This window comes from Phascolarctos cinereus, unplaced genomic scaffold (assembly GCF_003287225.1).
Source record: "Phascolarctos cinereus isolate Bilbo 61053 unplaced genomic scaffold, phaCin_HiC Scaffold_3;HRSCAF=262, whole genome shotgun sequence".
In the NCBI taxonomy this organism is placed as follows: domain Eukaryota; kingdom Metazoa; phylum Chordata; class Mammalia; order Diprotodontia; family Phascolarctidae; genus Phascolarctos; species Phascolarctos cinereus.
Window position 1 is genome coordinate 71,212,804 of NW_027555736.1, and position 15,803 is coordinate 71,228,606.

The following is a 15,803-nucleotide window of genomic DNA, read 5'->3' on the forward strand; positions in this document are numbered from 1 at the left end:
ACCCAGGCACAACATGCTGCTTCTTGGCTACCTCCATGCCATGCCACGAAGTGCTAACCCTTCCCGCTGGCATTACAATTCTAGCTCTTAGAACAGTAAATAAACCATTATTACAACTTCAGGAAAGGCCCTATCAGTGAGTCGTAGGGTCCCTGCTTGCTGTCTCACACAACTGCCCCAGGAGTGCCAGGTGAGAACCATCTGAAGAGGGGTCATGTGCCAAGAATGGTGTTCTCCTCACCCCCATAACTGTTCAGCAGGAATCAGCTACAGTAGCACAGAGCCCAAGTGAGGAAGAGTTATGAAGCAACTCTCATCTAGCCCAGTACCTAAGGAGCTCCATTGACCTGAGCAGCTTTTGGTTTTTAATCAGGAAAATGCTCATGAATAAGGTGAACCAGAACAAGCAAAGGATGTCCCATGACTGTTCTGAGCCAAAGAAAAACTGGACTGAAATACAGCATTCTTTGTAAGGTGAATATTACCTATCTTCAAACAGCCAATTACCAAGATTATTAACCATCCCAAAAATAGAACAAACAATATCCACAGAAGACTAGGGATACTCATAGAGGTCAAAGGACTTGTGCCATATTACACAGGTAATAAGTGATAGGGTAGGGTTAAAACACAATTAATTCCTTTAACTACAAGATGAGCATTTTTGATTCTGAACTCCCCTGCCTTGGAGTCTGTGGCATGGGAACCATTCAATACCAGTAGAATATTAGGATCAAAAAGATGGACCTTAGTTTTGTGGGGAAGTGTGGGGTCATTAAAGGAACTTTGAATTTTCTCCAGTGCGAACCAGCCTGGTCTCCTCCTAGTTAATTCTTAGCCCAGTGTAATCATTTGTACTATTATGTTCTACTCTCACATTCTTTTCCAGCTAATCTTTCCTATATGATGTTCTCTATGACTGACGTTCTGTCTCTTGAGTCTTTGCACAAATGATCCCCTTGGTCCAGAATATATTCCTTCTTCACTTCTGCCCCTTTAAATCCCTAGCTTCCTTCTGAGAACAATTCAGATCCCACCTCCTACGTGAATAAATGAATGCATTTGCTATATGCTAGACACCATGCTTAAAGGCTGAGAGTAGATACAAGAAAGCGAGACAATCCTTGCCCTCAAAGATATTGGAAGACAGCACTTATATGTGAGTGGCCAGGAGAGTCTGTCTTCCAGCCTGCGACCCCACCCCACCTCCGGTAGACCCACTTTGTCTGTCTCTCTCTTCCCCTCCCCCCACTTCCCTCCTCCCCTTCTCAAGCTGGAAATGCAGAGGCTATTATGCATGGGCTGTTCCCACTATTGATCAGCACAGGATGTTTGACCAGCTTGGTTTCTTACCTGCACTGGTTCTGCACTCCTGGGGGCTCTCAATATTGTTGTCAAACTTAGTGTGGACACCTGTTTGACTTTGCCTACTACACCTCAGTGTCAGCCTCCCTGGTGGCTCTGATTACAGGCTTGCACCACCACACAAGGCCATGGTACCTTTCGTATAGGAGCAGAGGTCCTGGTTCTAGAATCAAATCTCTTTCTTCTTAACAAATGGTCATTCTGTTTTGCTTAGAAGCTTCTTGAGTTCTATATAACTCAGGCAATCCCTCAGACACTTCTCTTTTCTGCTACCCCATCTATGGGTGCTGAAGACACTGGGACTAGACTACTGTCACAGTGCCTTCTGTTGGCAGCTTCAGTTCCATGATACAACACAAACTATGTATGATACAGATTTAGAATGAGTTTTTTAAAACTTAGTTTGGTAGGTGAATCTGGTTCATGTAGATGTGCCTTGGTTTTACTAGCTTCGACTCTAATCATTCATTTCCCCACATTGGGGGAAAAGCAAGCTCGAAAAGAAGGTCACCTCTTTTATTCTCTGACCTGCCCCTTTCTGGACATGAAGTTCAGTGACCTGAAATCACACATGGAAGAAAACCCAAAACATAAAAATGGCCTCCTAGAGCTGGTCATTAGCAAATAGCCGCCCTAGAGATGCCAAAAAATGAAGAAGCACTTTTCTTTCCTTAAAAAAAAAAATAACCAGGAGTAGAGAGAAAATACTGAGTCTGGATCAAAATTTAAGGGTACAAAGGCCTGAGAAAGTTTTATCTGTTGAACCTAGTGACTGCTAAGTAACCTTTATAAACTCCTCTTTTACTTCCTCCCCGCTTTAAAAGTCAGGAGGGAGAAGAAGACGAAGATTTTCAACCTTTCCTCTCATGGTCCAAGGGAGCTTGTTTTTGAGTTTAGTAAACGCCATGGAATTTTTAGACACTGCTGACTTTGTGAATGATTGTGCAGGCCCCGAGAAGTATCATGGGGAATTTTTGGTTGGCATATACATTCTCTGTCTCCTTGTCTCTGTCTTACTCCTCCTCAACTCCTCCCAATCCTGGCTTCTTTCCAGCTGTGACTAGTGATGGATAGTGTCCTGGGGCTGTGAGGTCTAGTCCCTTGCAAATCTGTGGAAGACCCCTTGTGTCATAAATGCTCACGCTCTCTCTCTCTTGCTCTTTCTTTCTCTCTCTCTTTCTGTCTCTCTCCGACATCATCAACATTCAACCTGTTAAGTTTATTTTCCCTCAGTAACAGCAGCATTTACATAGTATCTACTATGTGCCAGGCACTGTGCTAAGGACTTCACAAATGTTATCTCATTTGACCCTCACAACCACTCAGAGAGGTAGGTGCTGTTATTATCCCCATTTTATAGATGAGAAGGTTAAGTGATTTGCCAAAGGTCATATAGCTACTAAGTGTCTGAGGCAGTATTTGAACTCAGGTCTTCCTGTCTCCAAGCTCAGTGCTCTGTTCCCTGTGCCACCTAGCTACCTTATCTGTAAAATGAGGGGGTTGAAATAAATGACCTCTAAAATCCTTTCTAGCTCTGGAACTATGATTCTATAAAATATAAATAAGTATCACACAGGGGCCATTGGAAAGGCAGATTCATGGTGGGTGTGAGCAGACTGCAGCACATAACAAACAAGGAACTTCAAAGAAGAACCAAGGGACGGATGTCATCAAAGAAATGCCTGATCAAAGATGGGCTGGTCATGTGGCAAGAGCAAGAGATTATCAGTAGACAGCCCATGGGCTCCGATGGTGTCCTTAAAATGTCAGGTGAAAGCAAGAGAGGCCACCAGCAGGCAGGGGGACCCACTGTGGCCTCTGTGTGTGAAAATACAGACAAGTATGGCACAGAATGGGCAGGAATGAATGGTCTGGGACAGGGGTAGGGAACCTGAGGCCATGGGGTCACATTATAGCTTTCTAGGTCCTTGAGTGGCAGCCTTTTGATTGAGTCCAAGTTTTACAGAATAAATCCTTTTATTAAGAGGATTTATACCCTTTAACCCCTTGACGCTTACAAGGCACTAGTGCACTAAGGCATTTTGAACTAGTGTGATCTTTGGATGTGTCAAACCTCTTTACTGTACTGAGGGAGTGGTCATGTCTTATCTCAAATTTGTATCTTGCCCAGCACCTGGACACTTTATAAACATCTGATCCTCTCAACCACTATGTGATGTCAGTAAGTCAGGTGCTCTTGCTATTTCGGAGATGAGGAAGCAGACCCAGAGAGGTTATAGGACCTACTCAAGGTGACAATGTTGGTGGAGAGTCAAGTGACACTAGAACCATATCCTCTGTCTGATTCCTAGTTTGAGACTTTTTTCCATCTCACCGCCTGCTTCAACTAAGCCAAGCAATCTGCCCAAAGCAGAAAGTTTTATAGCTTGTTTCTTTCTCAGTTTCAATTAGTGGGAAAGTTATCAGAGACTTAAATAAAATAGGCAGTACAGCCAAACCTTCAAATATAAGTGTGGTAAGAGGAAGCAAGGCCCTGTAATATAACCAGATTATATCCAGAATGGACAAAGGAGGGGGCAGCTAGGTGGCGCAGTAGATAGAGCCCTGGCTCTGGATTCAGGAGAACCTGAGTTCAAATGTGACCTCAGACACATAACACTTACTAGCTGTGTGACCCTGGGCAAGTCACTTAACCCCCGATGCCCAACGAAACATACACACACACACACACACACACAAAACAGAATGGACGCAGGGCTGACTGATCTAGATGTCTGAGATAATACTGTATTTAAAAGTAAAATTCATTAAAGGTAATTTATATCATCTATGAACTCTTAAGTTCTTCTGATATTATATTCTCCTTTAATTTTATTCTACCTGTGGAAACTGAACTTCGTGAAAGAAAAAGTTTATACTTATTAACACTATTTGTCATGACAAAAATAATACGATTAATATATTGTGGCTGACAGTGCTCATAAGTCAGCTATATCTGCAGAATCTCTATATGTTTTGGGTATGCTCAAAGGGTTAATGCTCATTGAGATACTAAATGAAACTTGAAAGCACACAGACATTATCCTTGTTAATAATTATACCATTTCATAATCTGCAAAAGGTTGCTTCACTCAGAAAGACCAATACAACTACAACCCTTTATCTTTAGAATGGTCAGAGTCTGATTGAAGGGTCAAAGATCTATTAAAACAAAATGAACTGCATCAGCAGGTTTTACCCTTTCAGATTACTAAAAGTGAAAATGCTGTTCCCAAATTTGTTCAGGCTTTCCTATCCCACCAACTAACCATAAAAACTCACTCTGACTTGACCCCTATTTTCTACTGAGAGAGCTATATATGAATATAGATGAGGCCCACTAAACAAAACACCTAGCAGCACAAGAACAATCTATATCTGCTGTAATTGATGACACAAACATGTTTGCCCAATGAATTTAAAAATATAGCTAAGTTCAGATATCGAAACTAATACTTAACCTATTAATATCTCCAATACATCATTCCGATAAATGATGAGCTATTTTCTTCATCCTTTGTCAATTTGAAATTTTATTTTAATTACTCAAATTTAAAAATTTCTATACATAAAGAATAGAAAACCTATCCTCATCAGCTGCCATTGTGTTATCATTGCTAGCAACATGATTCCAGGATCTACAGATTTAGTCCTGGTCTCTCTCTTGAGCACCAGCCCTACATGACCAACTGCCTACTGGATGTTCCATAGGCAACTTGACTCAACATGTCAGTCAACAAACATTTATTAAGCACCTATTCTATTGTTAGGCACTAAGACATAAAGAGAAGTAAAGGCAATCCCTGCTTTTAAGGAGCTCGCAGTCTAATGGGGGGAGACAACATTCAAACAAGTACGTTTAAACAAGATATTTACAGGATAAATTGGAGATAATCAGCTGAGAGGAAGTACCAGCATTAAATAGGATCAGACTCATTAACTTTTTTCCCAAAACCTACCTCTTTGTCCAATCATATTTTCCTTAGAGAAAGAGCTGGGTACCCTATCTAAGAACATCCTTGATATTAAAAAGCATTTATTAAGTAATTACTATATGCCAGGTACTATGCTAAGTGCTGAGGATACAGATAAAGGTCAAAAAAAGAAATGAAGAAAGAAAAGAAGAGAAAAGAAAAGAAAAAGTCTGCTCTCAAGAAGCTCCCATTATAATGGAAGAGAGAAGTTGCAAACTTATTGTACATGCAAAGTGTGTACATACAAAGTACTAGGCAGTAGGGGGAGAGGGGAGTGGAAAGGCCTCTTGCAAAGGTGGGCTTTGAGTTGAGTCTTAAAGGATGCCAACAAGTGAAGGTGAGGAGGCAAAGCATCCCAGGCATGGTGAACAGCCAGGGGAAAGGCAGAGTTAGGAGACAGAGTGTCATGTGTAAAGAATAACGAGAAGGCCAGTGGTGTTGGATCATAAAGAAAAAAAGAGGAGAGTAAAATAGAAGAAGATTAGAAAGCTAGGAAAGGACCAAGATGTGATGGGCTTTTAAAAGCCCAAGAGATTTTTATAAACATAGGAACTATTTGTAAAGTGCTTTAGCATAGTGCCTGGCACACAGCAGGCACTGTATAAAAGCTAACTATTACATCATTGTATTTGATCTGAAGAGAATAACCCCCTTAACTGGGGGAAGGAGGTGACACAGTCAAACCTGTACTTTAGGAAGATCACTTTGACAACTGAGTAGAAGATGGAATGGGGAGAGATGATGCAGGCTAGTCCAGCTGTGAGGTGATGAGGCATGCATCAGGCTAGTGGCTGTTAGTGGAGAGAAGGGAGTTTACATAAGAGACGTCATAGGAGAAATGGCAGGACTTGGCAACAGATTGGATATGTGGGGTGTCATCTAGGAGAATGGTGGTGACCTTGACAGACAAAGGGAAGTTGGGAAGAGGGGAAGGGCAGCCATCTCATCATTTCCCACCCAGCTGCACTCCTCTGACTTCATCATGCCTTCTTAACCCCCTCAATTTTCAGTTAATTTTTATATGTATTGTCTTCCCTCATTAGATTGCGAGCTCCTTGAAAGCAGGGACTATTTTTGCCTTTCTATCTGCAGTGTTTAGCACAGAGACTGGCATACAGTAATTGTTTAATAAATGTTTACAGACTGACTGTTTTGAAACAGTCTAGTAAGGGAGTATATTCATCTCCTTCTCTCTACTCACATGGCTACCACTCTAGTTCATTCTCCTATCACTTCTTTTTAAAAAATTAATAATATTAAATTTTATTTTCAGATATACATTTTTCTACTTCCACCTCCTCCCCACTCACCAACTGAGAAAGCAAAACAACAAAACTCCTGTTATAAACATGTATAATCAAACAAAACAAGTTCCTGCATTGTCCATGTCCAAAAATAATATGTCTCAATCTGTAGCGTGAGCTCATCACCTCTCAATCAAGAGGTGACTTGTTTCATCCTGAGTCTTCTGAAATTGTGGTTGGTCATGTTGATCAGAGCTCCTAAGTTCTTCAAAGTTGTTTGTCTTTACGATATCTGCTGTTATAAAAACTGTTCTTTTGGTTCTGTTCTCTACACTGTATCAGTTCACACAAGTCTTCCCATATTTCTCTGAAACCATTCTCTTAATCATTTCTTAAAATGCAACATCATTCTTTCATATACATATAACTTGTTCAGCTAGCTGTTCCCCAATTGATGGACACCTCCTCAGATTCCAATTCTTTCTCACTTCAAAAGAGTTGCTACAAATATTTTTGCACATGTGAGTTTATTTCCTTTTTCTTTTAAAAAGATCTCTTTGTGGTGTAGACCTAGTACTCCATAGTCAATAGTCAATCACTTCTAGCCTGGACCATTCCAATAATCTCCCAGTTGGTTTTCTGCCTCAAGTGTCTCTGGTGTTCTATCCACTATGCCACAGAATTGTTTCAAAATATCAACAGTTACTAAACATATGTCTCCTTTCCCCATTGCAGGAGGCAAGAGACATGTCAAAACCCAGTTCAGGGTCTAGACAGACTACATGTGAACCGACATGGAAACACAGCTGAGCCAGTGCCAGGTAGCTTGTGCCCAATCCAGAGCTCTAGCTGCCAGTCCCTGAACCATAGCAGGAAACAAGACCATCCCAGTGTCTGCGCAGCCCAGCATTAAGGCAGCCTCGGAAAGAGATACCTGGGAAACGAAGAATTTGGGGTTTTGTGGAAGGTCCACTAGGAGCATAATCAATAACATCTGCTTGGGGCCTCTCAGGATCACAAGCAAGGGACAAAGCCAACTCTGGGTTTGGGGCTGTTCAAGGAGAAGGAAATAGAGAACAAGCCAACGTCAAAACTTAAGTTGAACTACCAAAACACTGAGCCAAGACCCAGGAATATGTGAAGAAAGCAAGGCTGAGTCTTAGCCACAATGTCCAAAATACCCCCAAGTGGGTGGAAAGGAGCCAAGTCTGACTCAAGCACAAACTCCCAATACAGAAAAATGCTCAACACAAGTAAATACTAGAGACAGGGGACAAAGCCAAGAGATCAAACCAAAAAGAACAGGGTACCTCCACAATTCCAAAAGCGGCTTGAAGAAAATGTCCTGGCCTCAAGGAGTACAAGAAATGTAAGAGAGATACAAAATGTAATGTTAAAGGAAGCAATGGCCAGGGAAAAAAGAACAGCAAAGAAAATGAACACCTTTAGGTCAAATTACAATAAACCTTACCCCAAAATTGACTTCCCCCAAAATGAGAATTGGCCAAACAGAAAGTAAAGCCTCCATAAGACAAAAAGAATAATAAAAACAAAATCAAAGATTAAAAAAAGAGGTGCCTGACATGGAAGGGAAATCTAAGAAATAAATGCCTGCTGGCTTGACTTGACTTGTAACTTCCATACAACTAACCTGGAAAACAGGTCAAGGAAAGATAATCTAAGAATTATAAGAACATCAGAAAATCATATGCAAAAATGTCTGGATACCATATTTCACAAAATCAAACAAAAACATTCCTGATCCATAAGAACCAAAGGGCCAAGTAAAAATAGAAAGAACACATTTAGTTACCTCCTAAAAGAAACCTCAAAATGAAAACCCCTAGGAATCTCAGAGCCAAAACCCAGAACTTCCAGGCCAAGAAAAGGTAAGTACCCTCCCCACTTCCACCCCCCCCCCAAGTACCAAGGAGCCACATCAGAGTCACTCAAAAATCAGCAGCTACCACTATAAAGGATAGAAGATTTTGGAATATATTCTAGCAACCAAACCTGACAAAACTAAGCATAATTCTAAATGGGAAAAAGTAGACCCTGAATGAAATAGAAGGCTACCAAGCATTCCTGAAGACAAAATTTTTAAAGGCAAAGGTAGGAGAGAGAGACAAAAGAGAGACAAAAAAGTATATATTTCCATCAACTGGAAGGAACCATAGGATGATGAATGGTTTGCATTCTAACTGGGAGAAGAAACAAGTGTCTTCTCAGAAACTTAATGTCTATAGAGGTCATAGAGAAAGGCAGAGAGCCACGGGGGTGGGGAAGTATGGTATTGTTATGTTTCAGTGTTCTTAGACTGAAATGCAATGGAAAGATGGAAAAGAGAAGGAAGGAGAAGGAATTTACTATTTTATATAACAGGGGTAAAGAGTATACAGATATGAAGAAAGGAGTAAGAACGGGTATCTCATGAAAGTCTCTACCATCTGAATTAAACAAAGGAAGGCTGAACACACACACATACACAGAATTTAGTATGGAAATATATTAAATTCAGCAGACAAATAGGGAGGGATAGAGAAAGGGGAGAGGGGTATTTAAGAGGAAAGATAAGGAAGGTGAAAAAGTTATCGTAAGCATGAGAAATTCCAGCACTAGATGGTGGAGCGTGAAGGAGATGAAAAGGAAGGAATGAGCGAGTGAAAACTTGTGTTCAAGGTCCAGGCAAGGGGAAGAGTACAGAGGCAATGTAGTGGAAACAGATCAATCACAGCTCAGCAGTTTTAAGCAAACTTGTCCTTCACCACTTCCTTCTTTGTAAGGGGTGAAGGGAAGAGGGAAAGAGAAGAAAAGAAGAGAACAGGATGGAAGGAATTTCCAAGTAACAGTCCTAATGATGAACATGAATAGAATGAACTCATCCAGAAAGGAAAATCCAACAAGACTTGAAACAGAGATTCACAAAGAGCTAAAATAAGGGATTGGAGCAAACTCAATCATGCCTCTGGTGAACTCAAAACAAGCAGTAGTAGTAGTAACCATGATTTCAGATAGAACACAGTAAAAATACACATAATAAGAAGAGATAAGCAGGGAAATTACATTATTCTTAAAAGGCAGCACAGATAATGAACCAATACCAATCCTTACTATGTTTGCACCAAATGGCACAACATCTAAATACCTAAAGGAAAAGTTAATTGAATTTCATAAAGAAATACTAAAACTATAATACTAACTGTGCAATCCTGGGCAAGTCATTTAACCTCTCTATGTCTCAGCTTCCTCATCTATAAAATAAGAATAATAATAGTACTTCCTTCTCAGGATTATTATAAGATGAAATGATTTAATACATGTAAAATGCTTTGCAAACCTTAAAGGATTATATAAATGTTAACTGTTATTATTAAAGCAGTGGATTTCAATGTACCCCTTTCAGGCCTAGACAAATCTTGGGGGAAGGGGAGGAAGAAAAACAAGAAAGAAATTAAGGGCTTGAAAAGAACCTTAGGGAAAGTGGATATGCTAGATCTCTGATGATTACTAAATGAGAGCAGAAAAGGAGTTAAAATACTTCTCAGGCATAGCCACTTCACAAAAATCAACCACATAATAAAGGTAGAAAACATTAACAAACAAATGCAGAAAAGGAGAAATATTGAACACAATTTACTAATTCCAATACAAGAAAAAAAATTCAATAAAGGTTTTTTGAGAAAATGATTAAAGAAAATTTCTTTTTTTAAAAAAATGATTAAAAAGCAAATGGAGTTTTTTTGGACATGGCTGATGCAGAAATCTGTTTTGCTTGACTATTCATATTTGTAATGAGTTTTGCTTTTTTTGCTTTCTTAATGCAGGGAGGGGGAGGGAAAGGAAGAAAGAGATTATAGCCCTGAAAATAAAATTTAATTTTAAAAATTAATTGGAGACTAAGTCATTTAATCCTAAAGAATTATTGGGTCAAAGAACAAATCACAGAAACAAAAGAAAGTTTCACAAAATAAAATAACAATGGCATAGCATACCAACACTTTGGGGGTATAGCTAAAACAGTCCTTAAAGGAAATTTTATGTCTCTAATTATAGTAATCAACAAAAGAAAGATCAATGAATCAGAATACAACTAAAAAAATAAACTAGAAAATTAACAAATCAAAAAACTCCCAAGAGAAATTCTAAAAATCAAAGGAATTTAAAAAATTGAAAGCAAGAAAACCCCTCACAAATAATAATAATAATGATAACAATAGATTGCATTTACATAGCGCTTTAAGGTTTGGAAAGTACTTTACAAATAGCATATTTTATCCTCAATAACAACCCTGGAGAGTAGGTACTATTATTATCCACATGGATGATGAAGAAACTGTAGCAGACAGCCACAGTTAACTAATTAACCCAGGACCAGTTAACTAATGGTATTTGAAGGCTACATTTGAATTCAGGTCTTTCTGACTCCAGGCCACAATATATTTTTTTAAAACTATACCCAACAATTAGATTGAATTTTAACAGGAATGCAGGGGTAGTTCAACAAAGACAAACTATAAACATCACTGACCACATAAATAAAAAAAAATAACTAAAAATCACAAGAATATATGCTGTTATAGTTTTTTTAAATAGATTTCAACATGGATGGCTGTCATAGTGCATATCACTCTAAAGTAGCTGACACAGCCCTGTTTTCAATAATTAATCAACTAGTCTTTAGTAAATTCCCACTCTGTGCTAGATACTATGGATTCAAATACAAAAGTGAGATTACATTCTCCATTGATTCCATAGAGCTGATTTTCAGAATTACAATAGTCAATAGAACAATTAGAAAAATATTGATTTGAGGATTGTTACTGATTTGACCTTAACCCTGGTTCTGAGTCAACTCACATTCTTCTCTTTGGGAACAATGTCTAATAAGCTATATTTGGGCTTTATATTTTTACTTAGTAGTGAGTACTCTCACAGAGATATTTACATTTCATTTGTGCCATACAAATTTAGACACTAACTGTAGTAGCACATACACTATAAATATACTTATCCAACTTTTATTCTACACAGTATACACAGTATACTTTCCTTTTTTCAAAAAGTAGCACCTCTATTTCATTCATCATGAATGGGAAGAAAGCAGGAGAAAATATGTCATCATATAAGAAGTTCTAGTTACTGAATAAGCAGGAGCTATTTCTGTTGACTCAGACATGACTGCTACATATAAATACACTGAGAAATATGTATCTGGAGCCAATATTTTTGGTTCTGCATTTCAGAATGATCAATACAGAGAGGATTTTCTCTTATTTTGCTGTTATGATACTCAACTACTGGCGACCAAGAGTAACTAAGTTCTTTAGAAACAGAAGCTGACAGAGTCCCTAACTTTAGTTGGTACTTCAATATAGTAATATTAATTTACTTGCTTATAAAAATAAGGTTTCTTGAGGAGGTTAATATAGCTGAAATAATAATATTGGTATTCATTCATTTACTAAACAAATATTGAAGTATTACATGTCTGTGTTAAGTGTTATGGGGGATACAAAGAAGAATAAAAGAGACATTGGGTACGGTAGAGAAAGTCCATTATTCCAATCTGTACCAAAGGCTTCAGAGTGTGATCTGGTTTTGTTCAGCACAACAGAATTCACACTGTAAAGAAACTCTGAGTTCAGTCAATGTGGGAAAGCCTTCAGTAGGAACTCAGATGCTTCTATTCTAGAGAGTTCAGAAGTGGAGAGAGACCTTACAAACACAATAAATGTGGGAAATTTTTGTTGAAGGTTATTCATTAATGAACATCAGAGAATTCATTCTAAAAAGAAATTCTGTGAACTAAACTTTGAGAGCATTTCTATTATCCTCCCCCTCCCATTGCCATTAATCAGAGTTCACACCAGGGAGAAGTCCTTTGCACTGAACCATGAGAAAGTGTTCAGAGTTCACACTGTTTAATATGAGAAAGTAAAACTAGGAGTAATTTCATTAATATAATGAAGCAGCATGATATAACAGATCACTGAACCAAATCCAGGATACCTGGGTTCTAGTCCCAGCTGTGTCCCTGACTAATCACATAATAATAACAACTTGCACTGATCCTTTTTTGGACAGGGAATGTCTGGATCTGTGATTTAACTGTTGTTTGGAGTAGCCAAGAGAAGCAATTCTCTCTTCCAATGCAGATCAGTAATTTCCCTACAACCTAATAATCTTAAAGTTGTCTGGGACCCTGAGAGTTTAAACAACTTGCCACATACCCAGTATGTGTCTGAGACAGGACTTGAACCCAGGTATTTCTGACTCCAAAGTAAACTCTCTACCCACTCCCCTACAAGGCCTTTCCTAGCATCAAGGGTTGCCAACTGCTTTCAGCCCCATGATTCTGTCAAACAGGTAGCAAAAAAAATCATTATTCCCACTTTATAGATGAGGAAACTTAAGCTCTGAGATAATTACATAGCTAATAAGCTTCTGAAGTAGCATTACACTAAATACTGCTGCCTCTTGGCTCTTTCCTATGTGCTATTTGCTCTAAAATCCTATGACGTTAAATGTCAACGAACAAAAATCCTGCTTTTGCTTTCAAGGAGCTGATTTCATTCTCTTCAACAGCCCTCTTACCCTGGGATATCCCTCCACCACAGCTGAGTGGGGAGGGGCTTCTTCCACTGGTAAGTTCCTCCAGTGCCTCTATTCTGAGTGGGGAACCATGCTGGCCAATCTTCATTCCCCTCTTGCTTTTGCTTCTAACTTTCCAGACTTCAAAACCACGCACCCACAGGGGTACCTTCTCCCTCTCTCCTCCCACGTTTCAGCTCCCTTTTGTGTATTCTTTCCCTACTAGAATATAAGCTATTTGAAGGCAATGAGAGCCTTTCTTTTTGCTTGTATTTTTAATTCCAGCACTTAGCACAGGGCCTGACATTGTAATTACTTAATATATGCTGTTGCATCTCTCCAGCCCATTCCCCTTTGGAAAAGAAAAAATAAAACCCTTTTAACAAACATGCATAGTCAAGCAAAACCAATTCCTGCATTGGCCATGTCCAAATAATATATGTCTAGTTCTGCACCCTGAGTCTATCACCACTAGCCCTTCAAGTCCCAAACAAAATGCATCTTCAACAGGAAGCCTTTTCAAATCCCTCTTAATTCTAGTGCCTTCCCTCTGTTAATTATTTCATATTTATCATACACATAGACATGCATATCTAGCTAGCTAGTTTTGTATGCATCTATTTGCTTGTCTCCTCCATTGGATTACGAGCTCTTTGAGGGCAGGAACTGCCTTCTGCCTCTTTCTGTATCCCCAGCGCTTAGCCCAGTGCTTGGCAAATAATAGGAGCTTAATAAATGCTTACTAACCGACTCTCAGAAGGTGTGTAGTATGCTTCATCATCAGTCCTCTGGTATCACTGCATTATCAGAATTCTTACTATTTCAAAGTTACTTGATTTTATAGTATTGTTATTGTATAAACTTTCTTGTTCTGCACTCTTGGTTTTGTGTCAGCTCATACAGGTCTTCTCAGTCAAGGAGGAATTTATACTATGTTAGATACCTGCTGGGGAGAGATTTCTGAAACAATGGCATATTATGTGTACTAAACAGTTTTGTTCTTTATTAATCTGGATAGGCATCTAATCATTTATAATACTCTTCAAAGTTTCAAATAACTCACAAATTATTTTTTGAAACAAAATCTATTTAGAAAGTTATGAATTGTCTGTATTCTAAAATGCAAAAATGCTTACTACTGCATTACTAAATTAATGCACCGTTGGTACAAAGTTTAAGTTAGGAACTGCTAACCTTACACTTGGTCGAAGTGAATGATTACAGCAACTGAGAAAGTTTAGGATGAAACATAGTGACATTAAGTCCTCCAGTACAATTAGTTCTTTATCATGATACGGATCTGGTAAACAACTTTCATGTAATTGATGTTTCTCTTTTCACCATGGATGATCAGAACTTTGTTACTCTTTAGAAAGTTTATACAATAGGTAGGAACCTTGAAGACTTAGTAAGCAACATTAAAGCCTGCAGATGAACATCTTCCATATATCTTAATGGCATGAATTAAATCCATAGATTACTTTAATGGTTCTTGATTTAGGGGTCATGATATATTAAGCAATGTCACATCTCAACTATTTGGAATCCTCAAAGCATATAAAACAAGAGTTTGCCTATAGCAGGTACTCAATAATATTTACTGAATGAATTTTCTGCATAGATAAGTAGTCTTTTAAATATTTACAGAGTAATCTTTCTAAAACATATTGCCTGTTGTCCTTTTAAAGATATATGGCACAACCCAAGAATCTCATGATAGGGCATATGTCATCAAGGAGATCTCAAAAACAGAAAGAAAAGAAACATGGTGGGCACCAATCACTTGGGGATGGCTGAAAAAGTTATAGCATATGAATTTAGTGCGTTATTGTGGCATAAGAAATTATACATGAAAGTCAGAGAAACATGGAAAGACATGAATTGAAGCAGAAAAAAACTAAGCAGAGCTAGAAAAATATATATAACTATAATAATGTATACAAAATAACATTTAAAAGGCAACTGACTTTTGTTTAATTATAATACTCGATCTTGGGCCCTGAAATCCTATGATGAAATACAGTTCCCCCTTGCCCTGCCCCTTATTTCAGGAGAGAAATGAGGGACTATAGATATGGAATGTGGTATAAGCTGTCAGAAATGGTCAATGATTTTGTTGGTTTTGCTTAAATGTTTTCCTTGGTTACAAGGGAGGGTTCAAGACGAAGGAAAGCCACGTCAAAGAGGAATTAACTGCATAAAAACAAAAGACACATAAACATACTATACATGGCATTTTTGAGTACATAGAACTACACAGTGGTCCCAGTACTAGTTAAATGTCTCCAAAGAACTCAAAGGAAAAAAAATAGTCCTATATATCCCAACATGTTCACAGCATTTTTTTGGGTGACAGAAACAAAGTAGGAGCTTATCAATTTGGACCACCTTAAGTCAACAAATAAATATTTATTAAAGTGACTACTATGTATCAGGCACAGTGCCAAACAAAATAATACAAAGAAAGGAAAAACACTTCCTGTCCTCAAGGTGTGCACAATCTAATGGGAAGACAACACGCAAACAACTACGTAGGAACCAGACATGTAAAATAATATGGGAAAATTCTCAGAGAGAAGGTGCTATCACTAAGCCAGGCTAGTTAAGGCTTCTGGCAGAAGCTGGGATT

General features: G+C 38.4%; 1 protein-coding gene across 7 annotated transcripts in view; it reads right to left on the reverse strand.

The window, feature by feature from the left end:
• Positions 1 to 15,803, reverse strand: part of SHLD2 (shieldin complex subunit 2) — a 90,535-nt gene that overhangs the window by 38,024 nt on the left and 36,708 nt on the right. Inside the window, exon 1 of one of the 7 annotated variants that reach the window (XM_020996900.2) lies at positions 1,354 to 1,522. The exons of the other annotated variants lie outside the window; for them this stretch is intronic. The gene's annotated coding sequence lies outside the window, so the exon portion shown is untranslated. Of the gene's footprint in view, positions 1 to 1,353; positions 1,523 to 15,803 lie in introns of those variants that run through there. 7 annotated transcript variants of the gene reach the window in all.